General features: G+C 35.2%; 1 protein-coding gene across 7 annotated transcripts in view; it reads right to left on the bottom strand.

Annotated features, from left to right (window-relative positions):
* Positions 1-6,202: 6,202 nt before the first annotated feature.
* LOC126373787 (atypical protein kinase C) overlaps positions 6,203-10,384 on the bottom strand; it is a 322,244-nt gene continuing 318,062 nt past the window's right edge. For all 7 annotated transcript variants that reach the window (XM_050020083.1, XM_050020082.1, XM_050020080.1 and 4 more), the window contains one exon: positions 6,203-9,860. The gene's annotated coding sequence lies outside the window, so the exon portion shown is untranslated. The remainder of the gene's footprint in view (positions 9,861-10,384) is intronic.

The following is a 10,384-nucleotide window of genomic DNA, read 5'->3' as shown; positions in this document are numbered from 1 at the left end:
AGAAAAGCACAACAGGCGGCCTCAAGATACTTTTTTAAATCTTTTTGTTACAATAAAATCTTGTAATTGAAAAGGTGGCAACTCTATTTATTGCATATATATATTGTCTATATGATTGTGATTTATTTTGTGATATCAACTAGATACATTGTCAATTGACGTTACGTTATTTCCAAGTTTAATTCCAGTTAAAATCTTGTGTAAGATTTTATTGTTGTATCTCAAATATGTTACTGTTATAGTAATTATGTTTTGTTTGTTACTTATCTGATGGTTCGGAAATTGGGTCGTGCACGGTCACGAGTAACATGTATATACTTTGAAATCATGTCACATTAACTTTTTTGACAATTTAAACCGTAAGTCTTATTAAATGTCAAATATGTTAGTGCGACAGGGTTCTAAAGTGGGTACATGATATTGATCATGACTGTACTAGGTTCCAGATAAATTATGAAAATCTGAATACTAAATAAAGCCACATCTAGTTCTACCGAAAAATATAATATCTTTTTTGTATTTAACTTTTGTATTTGTATTTAACAAGAAAAACGTATAATAAGTCCGACATTTTATCACGTTTTTCTATGACGTCACAGTGTGCTTTTTCAAACTAACTCCGTAGTGATTTCGTGTTTTGACGTTTAGTAAAAAGTAACTGATTTGACTAGTTGGAAACTGGCCTATTGTGTATTCCGAATATTTACATAAGGTCATGGGCTATTGCGGTTTCCGGTCCGTGGTTGCCGCTCGAGAACCTTACGGCCCCATCGGCCGTCCGCTCTACGCGCGATCAATAAAAAGGAGAGGGAAAAGCCACTCTTCAAACGACTGGCCCCCTTCCGACAGCGCAGGCTCTGACTGTAGAGTCACATATTTAGTAACAAGCGGCTAGCCGCTGGGGCTAGTCCCCACTGCTTTATCGTTATCCTCAATAATATTATAAACACACAATACGAGGACACGACTAGGATAGGTTTCAAAAGTTCCCACTCCGCGGACAAAGTGTAACCCATACACACTGTAAAATGAGTTTTACTTAAGTGATATGTACTAATAATAACTAGAGAAATAAATTGCTTCTGATTCTACGAGCGATGTTTCCCGCCCAGTTTGGTAATAGGCTAGTTACCAACTAGTCAAATCAGTTACTTACTAAACGTCAAAACACAAAATTAGTAAGAAATTTGTATGAAAAAGCACACTGTGGCGTCATAGGGTTTCCTATGACGCCACAGTGTGCTTTTCATAAAATGTCGGACTTATTATTACATATTTCTTTATCAAAATTTATAATTAAGTTAAATAGACAAAATAAAATGTATTTTGTCACCTTTAGATCTGTCTTTATTTAGTAATCATAATTTCACAATTTATCTTTGATCTAGTGAACTACACAATTGTATGTGTAGCGACATAAGTTCACGCATAAGATGTAATTTATGTATGTAATACATCTAAATACTTTAACTGTCTCAAAGTCGGTCTGAAGGTGTGTCTTATATAAATCCTGAAGCTTCAAATTATCTTTTTGAAACCTTTACATAGAAGAATTATTAACATAAACAGCCTATACACGCTCCACTGCTGGGCATAGGCCTCCTCTCAATCAACCGGAGACGGTATGGAGCATACTCCACCACGTTGCTCCACTGCGGGTTGGTGGAGGTGGTGGTATGGTGTTAGTGGTGTTGTAGCTACTAGAAGAATTATTATTACGATAAAACTCTTGTGTCAAACTTTAATAGTTTTACACGTTTGGAGTATATTTACAATGTGAAATCTCTTTTTACGTTTTATCGTCTCGATCGGCGGTTCAAAAGTGGTCAGAAGAAAAACGGAAGAATCCACTTAATAATAAAACAGAATCGTGAGCTGAATTTATCCCTTCAGTATTCGGTACGGTGTCAAACACCCTGTATTACTCAGATCAAAATTAATTCTAAAATTAGGCATTCCATAAAGTTATATTTAGTTTGAAAATCTCTGAGCAGTATTCATATTAACGAAAGTATTTCCTAGATAGACAAAAATATGATCTGATACGAAATAATTTTATTTATTTATGTATTTACAGTTAAGAAATATACTTATGTGTTGATCGAATGGGATGTCCTAGTAATTAATGTTAACGCGCGCAAGTTGCTATCATCGCTTGCGGTGTGGGGAGGGGAAGGGGTGGGTGGGGGGGTGGATTGGTGAACACTCTTGCCAATATGACTTTCACCCTTATTCTAAGATGTTAAGTCGAGTCTTCCTCCACCTCGGCCAGCATTTTCTTATTTTAATTTCACATTTACGTCTCCGACTTGAGGACTTTACTCACTGTAGTCGATCATATCATACTGCCAACATAATAATACGAAAATAATGACGTCAAGCCTCCACTCAATCTCACCGGAGTAAGCTTGATGACGTATATGCATACATAAACTCACGCCTATTTCCCGCCGGGGTAAGCAGAGACTATGGAATTCCATTTGCTTCGATCCTGACACACTTTTTTCCTCCACATTCATCAATCGTTTTATACGCATACGCCATCGTACTAAACCTTTTCTAAGGACATCTCCAATTTGGTCAATGTACGTCAAACGCGATGAAAAGTCGATAAGGTTATAAGTATACCAAGTTTGAGCTGAGTTCGATGTGTTCCTTAAGGTCGTCTCGACTGTGGAAGGTTCGAGTTAATATCTTAGAATACACGTGACAGTCCGCCAATTAGTGCTTCTCTACTCCCTAAGCCCTGCCGCTAAAGCACCCCAGGCGGCGACAAAAACTTGTGCGCGGGCTATGTATACTTACCTAATAAGTCAAAGATATATTTCCGATATTTAAACTGAATACGACAGTATCATCTCAATCTTTTATCTACATATAAAACTACTAGATGTATCAAAGAGTATTATGTACTTATTCTTATCAACGAAAATAGATTTTTCTAGAATATTCTTTATTTTTCTGTAGGAGCAAAACTATTGTATTAGTTTAGTATATAGTTAAGCTCATATCCTGGCTGTTTAAAGTTGCATTCTATGTGTAAAAACATATTTATTATTAGTTAAGATGGGTTTTAAAGTTAATTGTTCTCTCTTTTACTCTTATAGTATCTTTGGTGTTAGAGTAAGACAGATGTATAGAGCAATGTGTCACATATTTAGGGAGTTCTCAAACTAAAACTATGTTGAAGAAAGTGACGAAACTCGGGTAAAAAGGCCACATTAAAGTAATAGGCTAGTCTCCAACTAGTCAAATCAGTTACTTTATACTAAACGTCAAAACACGAAATTACTCTCTGGAATTTGTATGAAAAAGCACACTGTGACTACATAGAAAAAGATTAAAATTCTAAAATAAGTTGAATAGATAAAAGAAAATGTTTTTCGTTACTAGATCTGTCTTTATTATAGTAATCAGAATTTCATAATTTATCTTGAATTTCCTCCAATTCGTCTGAAAAAGCAATATTGCTATTTGACATTTGTTTGCATTGCGTACTTGCTTTTGTAGGCGCAAATGTCAAATTGTAATATTGCTTTTTTAGATGAATTGCTTTTATGTGGCCTTTTTAACCCCCTTGGTGTACTGCTGGGTCGATTGCATAGTAGCTCGCCTAGGTAAGCTTGTATCACCTTAGGTCATATTTTCACTTACCATCAGGCGAGTAATCTGATAAGTAGTTTACGTCATGGCTTCTTCACAACTAAACAATAGGGTTGTTTCCAACTAGTCAAATCAGTTACTTTTTATTAAAAGTCAAAACACGAAATTCCTATGGAATTTGTATGAAAAAGCAAGCTAGAAATTATGACGTCACATAGAAAAACGTGACAAAATGTCGCACTTATTATTACATTTTTCTTTATTAAAATTCGTAAATAAGTTAAACAGAAAAAATTAAACATTGTTTGTCACCTTTAGATCTCTCTTTATTTTGTAATCAGAATTTCATAATTTATCTTTGACCTTGGAAACTACCCAATTATATGTCTGTGTTTGAGGACTTCGTTAGCCCCACCTATTTTGAAAATGGTTGTCTTTAGGGCTACATAGCCAAACTGTCGGTAAGCAATCTACACGTATTTAGCATTTATGAAATACTAAATATGCACCCTAACTGCCTCAATTTTCGTCCTTATAATATTACAGAATATTATCCTTGTTTTGATATAAAATATTATAGATTCGTTACCAGCTATATTTCACCGCTATTACGCGTGTTAGTGTATCCACAACGTAATCTATACGCATTTATGTTGGAATAAATTATTTTGATTGGATATGCGTTTATTATTTTAAAATTTAAGCTAAATTTTACCGGTTGGTAAAAAATTGTGAGCAAATATAACTGTTTTACAGCTTTGATTCCGCACTCCCGTGTCTTCGTTCGCTGCACAAATCACAATCACTTCTGTTGATGTGTGAATTTGACGGAGGGGTGAAATTAGTTGTTGTGATTTGTTCAGCAATATAAAGAAATCGGGGTGCGCTCTATGAATTGTCACAGACAACTAGTAGTTTACAGCGCCATCTATTGTATTTCTGTCGAAATAATAACAATTCACTGCCGTTTGCGCATGGTTCTGATAGTTGTGAAGAACACGTCATCTATTGGACAGAGGCGGAACTAATATAGTCCGCTAAACAGGGCAGGTAGATAGCCTACAGCCTAGTGTGAAAGAGATGAGTATAGTTCTGACAGCTCTCAACTAAGGGTATCGAGCTTGAGTTTTTGTATCCAAGCGCCATCTATTGTACGGAGGCGGAACTAATATTGTCGGTAATATAGTCCGTTAGGACAGAAAGATAGCTTACAGTCTAGTGCGAAAGAGATGTGTATAGTTCTGTGAGCTCTCGACAATAACGTTCGGCTGAATGTTGGCGAACTTCTACTAGGCTATGTTGTCCTGGTACTACATCTTCGGATCGCTCAGATTTTGAGCTAAATATTTTCTGTTTGTATGGATTTATCTCCTAGTGTTTATGCTTTCCTAGTGCATGGTGATAGATGCAAATGGAAAATCTACACGCCAACTTGACAATGGTTTCATTTATGAATCTTTTTAAGTTTTCTGATAATTTAGTTTTGGTTATTACAGAAAAAAAAATAACGAAATTACCTTAAAATTGGAGCCCGTTCGCTCCTTGTAAGTTTTTAAACTCATATATATTTACATTTATAATAAATAACAGAGAGGAATACAAAACATTATAGATACCTAAGTCCTACTGCAGGGCACAGGGCTCTTCTCCTTCAACCGGATGGGGTAATAGAGGAAAGCGGAAAAAATAGTGTTGTACAGTTTTTACAGATTTTTGCAGCGAGAAACTGGGATGCGTCGTTAGTTACGTGTCGTCGTTGTGCGCGTAAGAGTTGTAAGTATAATACGAGACTGGATTTGGGACTTATGAATTATTTTTCGCCGTTCAACCCAACTAATATAAATGCGAATGTTAATTTCTTCGATTGTTTGTTACGCTTTCACACCTTAACTAACAACCAATCTTTGGGAAATTTTCCATGGGTACAGGAAAAGTATAGAAAAGTCCTCGCGGGCAAAAAGTGCCTTAATATTTCTTGTAGGATATACCAAAGCTCAGTCTAGCTAGGCCCATAACAACAACGACTGAATTTATATTTGTCGTCCCAATGTACCAAAACATAAATAAAATATTAAAACATTCGAAAATTCTATGTTTGTGTGACTGCAGATATTCAAAACTTTTGTTACTTCGCAGCGATCCGCAGAAACAGGTACCAGGATAGCATAAGTTTGTAGGAGTTCTTCAGCAAACATCCGAGCATTGTTGTTTGAGAGCTGTCGGAACAATACACGTCTCTTTCACACTAGGTTGTATGCTATCTATCCGTCCTGTTTTAACGAGGCATTGAACTAATACGGACTAATTAGTTCCGCTTCTGTACCAAAGATGGCGTAAGACATAACTATCACTGTTTCAGAGCTGTCAAAACAATAAACATCTCTTTCGCACTAGGCTGTATAGTATCTTACTATCCCGCTTCAACAGACTATATTTATTACCGACTTTGCTAGTTCCGCCTCTGCACAATAGATGGCGTAAACGTACGACAATGCGTAGGCGGCAGCAAACTGAGAAATATTCATACAGAGAATCAATAGATGGCGCTATAAAATATTGTGACAAAGATGTTTCGACGTAAAAAATAAATAACCACAAATCAGATTAATCTTTCTTTATTTTCAATTAAGCATAGAATAGTACAGTATCTCAAGTCCTCCAGTCTAATTTGACATGACGTCATCACGCAACGCACCAAGCCTCACTGAAGGTTAAGTAACGGTGTTCCATACATAATGTGTAAACCAATTAAAATAAGCGAACGCTCTCCATAGCCGGAATCTCTCGTAAAACTAAAAAAAAATACTTAAACTAAGATACATTTTTGTTCTAAGCGTTAACACCTTATTCGTTTAACAATTCCTCTTACAATTAATCATAATTGTTAAATGTCATTTGTCATGCAGTTAGTATGATTTTACATTACAATTATGTTTTTGGTAATAAAACATATATATTCAAACTTAACGTTTGATACGTGCATTACAATAATAATGAATGAAAATGTAATATCCGAACGAAAACACTACAAGTTGCAACTTTGATACCGCTTGTATTCGAACATGTAAAACGTCAAAGTAACAACGCAGAATACAGTGGAATGTTAACTAATTACAGCTAAAGCGTTAATATAAAATACTGCTAAAATTAAATACTTAATTTTAAAATTAACATACAAAATCTACACGCAGGCTTCGAGCGCGACGGCGCGACAACAAAATTTATTGAGGAACTTTCCAGTCGACGTTTTCCAAACACACGATAGATGGCGTTGTTCGCTTTTAACGTAATAAGTACATATTTTCTCATAGCTGGGGTACATAATTGTTTAAAAATGTGATGTAATGGCAGAAGCGTATATAAAACTAATTGTTGTGATATTTGGATGACATGTATAGAATGATGTTGCTACTTATATTTCTTCTCTTTATTTTGAACAGAATAATTATGGGTGGAAGTTGTAATTGTACCTTGGTGTAAAAGGGTCAGCATTTATACCTAAAAACAAAGATAAAAGATGCATATGTCTGTTATCCATGAAATTGAAGTTTACCCACCCCATCCCACCCCATTAGGGATAACGGGCGTGAGTTTATGTATGTATGTATGTTGAAGTTTAACGAAGAAACAACTTATCAACGCCATCTATCGTGTTTTTGGGGAACGCCGATTGGAAAGTGCCTCATTTTCATATAACGCACGTTGGCAACACAGTCATAAAATACATAGAACAACGACAACGACAGCTTACATAGATATATGCACTCACCGACACTGGATTGACTTGTTTCTTTACATAATGGTTACTTATACAAAATCAATAATTGTTACATTCAAGATGGATACCATATAATAATGTACAGATATTTCGTAACAACACTGGCGAAAGAAAGAATAATCCAGTTACAATAAAGAGTATTTATTTATATATCAATAAAAAGATACATTTAAGTAGACAGTAAAATGGTCGCGGAAGAGCGAGCGGGGACCCGACGCTTGTGTCATCTCTTTAATATCGGTGCAAAATGTCTAATAGATAGGTACTACACACTATTTAGAATAGTTTGTGGACACTTGAGCTCAGTCGGCGCGTGCGCACCGCCACCGATTACGATAATATTTTCTTTTATATAATAAGTCTTTCTTTCTACATTAACAATATTTTTTTAATAATATTTTATAACCAATGTATTTACGAGTTATTTGTTTATAATGTACACGATTTTAAATTTGTTTCAGTGCTCAATATTATACTTTTTTATAAAATTCGTTGGCTACCTAAACGAGTGGTGTTTAGCTATGAAGGACAACAGGATCTACATAGGGAGTGGAATATATATATACGCTCAATGGGAAACAGAGTTGCCTGGGCACTGGGCACCGCGTTGTGAAAAAAACAACATCACGACCTTCACAGGCCCCTCCCCTTACCTCTGAGCGCATTACAATAGAGTTCAAGGACAAAGCGTGGCGTACACAAGTTCAAAGGAAGTAGAATTTGGCAATAAATATAACATGCACCATAGGAAATGTACACACAAAGATATAATACGAAGTAGACGTACCGAACATTGGCATACCCACGCTTAGATCCTTGTCAAAAAATTGTAGCTACAAAACTAGCTTACGTCTAGGCTTCTAGGGAATACACTAATTTTGGATAAGGGCTATAAATACGCTCCATCGGCCCGTGGGCCGGTATTTTTTTTCACTACTTTTAATTCCTTACGTGCCTTTCCTTGAGCAGTTTACCTGTCTCCACGTATAGATACTACAATAATTTATTGCTCGAAAACATAATAATGATAGTCATACACACATTTCGTGCAAGCTGGCCACACCAGCGTCGGGAGTTCCGTGCCGCGGTGTGGCCACACTCGCCTTACACGTTCTAAATCTCGACATTACAATAGAGCCTTCCTCTCAGAAAGGATAGATAGACACTACAATAGTTTCAAAAATATTAAGTCTTATATAATTTCTCGTATATAATGATTACTTTCATTTATTTATTTACATAAGAAGCATTTATATCCCTAATTTGGGACGAATGAAGTGACTCTAAGATTAGGTATTATAGGAGAATGTGTGACATCCAATTTTGCTGCATCCTAACTACCTACTTTCTCAAGCTTTCTATTCAACGGCCATTTACACAATGGTGTTTTATGTTTTTACACGCGATTCAGGACCACACCTCGTGTACATACGTCCTAAATTCATGTCTAACTTTAAGTGATTCGAGCATTAAATTTGTAATCTTTGTACTTAGCGTAAACTGCAATCAATTCCATGTTTCAATAATACTGAAATATTGGGTAACATTGACGTATAATGGAGCTAAACTGAATAACAAATAATTATTTAAAATTGTTTAACCAACTGTATGTGTGAATTATAATGGAGGTGAGCGTAATAAAAGATACATATAGAAAGAATTAAAAAAAAAAACAGTAATTATTTTCACCAGTTTGGCATTCTATTTTGTTTTCTTTGCCACAATATAATTAAGGGTAATATAATTTTTATTCCCGCCTAAAATAGCACGTATTTTTATCAGTTGCTCTACTCACTTATTTGTATAAGTGTGAATAGAGTAGCATATTATAGCGCCTTTCCGTTTGCGTTTACAAGATAACTTCTCATCAAGGAATATCGATTTGGAAATATGTGAAAAGTTATTTTTACGAATAAAATGTGTAGAAATGTGATGATTTGTTACTGATATTGTATAATAGTACAATTTAGTTCCCATCCATGCCTTCTGTATAATTACATGAATTAGAGAAATTTTCTAAAATTGTAGATAAATTTATTATAGGGCTTTTGATTCGTTGCTTTATGTAACAATTTAAAAGTAAATCTTGTTAGCTATTTTTTTATTAGCTACAATATCAATTATTTAGGCCCCCAAATTAGATCATTTTCTTTAAAATTGGGATCATAAAGAACCTAAAATTCGAATATTAAAAAGTAAAATGTACGTACATTTCTGAACGCAGTTTTGCGCGCGAAAGTTGTGATGTAAACATTATTTACAAATAGGTTTATTTTATTATTGAGATTGTAATCCTCATTCTCAATTGAAGTTTATAAGCAACGGATCATAAGCCGTGTTGAGAAGGGGATTAGTTCTTCTTGTGTCAGTTGAGGGGTAGGCAGAACATGTGTTGCAGTAGGGTCGGCTTACGCGGCGGCAGCTCCGAACACACGGAGTCATAGTCTGACGACGAAGACTCCGCGCCGTACGTGTATGCCTGTAAATAGAAAAAAATTATAATTAATTAGTGGTCGCGACATTTAAAGCGTCTTCGCGACGAGAACACAACGACGATCTCGGCGGAACAGTTGATAATGCGATTTTTTTCTCATTTTCTGAAGAACTTAATACTCTATACTCGACTTAAATACTAGTTTTATTACAATACCAGAGTAGATAACCCTTTTAAGTGGCTCTAGTCTACAATACAATTAGGTTTACTTTTGATCCGTTTCTTATATAAAATATACAAAACACTTTATTCGTTAAAAGCAATTTACAGTGTTAGGTATAAGTGATTGGAGCTTCCTTTTAAGCTTAGTGCCTGTATCGGGCAACTCCATAAAAACCAAGTATACACAAATAAAAAAAAACTGTCAAAAATCTATATTAATCAAAAGATCACTCACTAATCGCCTGATTGATTGACTCACTCATCACGAAATCTTACAAACTTCAAGTCCTAAGAAGGCTCAAATTTTGCATGGGGCTTTTAGGACGTAGGTGCAGGTGCAGGATTTT

This window comes from Pectinophora gossypiella, chromosome 16 (genome assembly GCF_024362695.1).
Source record: "Pectinophora gossypiella chromosome 16, ilPecGoss1.1, whole genome shotgun sequence".
In the NCBI taxonomy this organism is placed as follows: Eukaryota; Metazoa; Arthropoda; class Insecta; order Lepidoptera; family Gelechiidae; genus Pectinophora; species Pectinophora gossypiella.
Note: the sequence above shows the minus strand (reverse complement) of the source record. Positions and strands in the feature narration are given on the sequence as shown.